This window comes from Octodon degus, unplaced genomic scaffold (genome assembly GCF_000260255.1).
Source record: "Octodon degus isolate 3935 unplaced genomic scaffold, OctDeg1.0 scaffold00112, whole genome shotgun sequence".
NCBI classification, from domain to species: domain Eukaryota; kingdom Metazoa; phylum Chordata; class Mammalia; order Rodentia; family Octodontidae; genus Octodon; species Octodon degus.
The window spans coordinates 6,625,452-6,626,518 of NW_004524688.1; positions in this window are offsets into that span (position 1 = coordinate 6,625,452).

Below are 1,067 nucleotides of genomic sequence, written 5' to 3' on the forward strand. Positions count from 1 at the left end.
GGTCCCTGTGCTTTGTTAAGCTTGTTCTAAGTAGGTGCTTTAGACCACTGAGCCATTTCACCAGCCCCTACATTCTCTTAATGAATAGAATGATTCTTGTACAGCAATTAACCAGTAGGAAGAATGTATGCAGTGTGTTAATTATTGAAACTGTCCCGATTTGATTTGCAACTGTCTCATTGCTATTTGTTTATCAATAAAATTATGGGAAAAAGTTTTCACGCACTGGAAAATAATACTTTTATGCATCCAAAAGCTACACTGAGAGTGGAAGGGAAGAATTCATAGAAATGGAGCCAATGTTGTATAATAAATTAAATCTCTATTTAATACAAAAAAACCCAAAAAACCTCCCACTTGATCCTCCTGCATCAGCCTCCTGAATGTTTGGATTTTTTTTTTTTTTTTTTTTTTTTGGCGGAATTGGGTTGAACTCAGACCCTTGCGTTTGCCAGGCAAATGCTTATTCTACTGAGCCATCTTCCTGGGATGTGTGCCACCTAGCCTGTATGTACCTGTAAAGATAGGTGTTCATCTTAGCAGACATATAAATTCTTAGTTCTAAGCATGGTCTTGGGGGGGGGGTTGTTTTTGTTTTTTGTATTTAGGGGTCTACAGGGTTTCACTACACAGTCCATCTCGTAGCGATCCTCCTGTATGCAGCCTCCCATACACTGGGATTACACACATGGACCACCACACCCAGTCTCAGTTGGCCTGGGGATGGGGCTGGCACAGCATGTGGTGCCAGGGGTGGAACCCCGGGCCCTGCACTTTGTTTAAGCAGGCGCTTTAGTCCACTGAGCTATCTGGCCTGACCTTGTGTTATTTTATGAAGTACTTTAATACAAAGTCTGGTCACATACACTAGCTTTATTAGGCATATGTTCCTGTCACCAAGCATGTTGGTGCATACCCCTAATCTTAGCACTTGGAGGCTGAGGCACAAGAATCACTAAAACTTTTGAGGCCAGCCTGGGCTAGATAGTTGAAAACCAACCTAAAATAGTAAGGCCCTATCCGAAAATCTAAACCAACAAATGAACAACAACAAAATACCCTGAGGT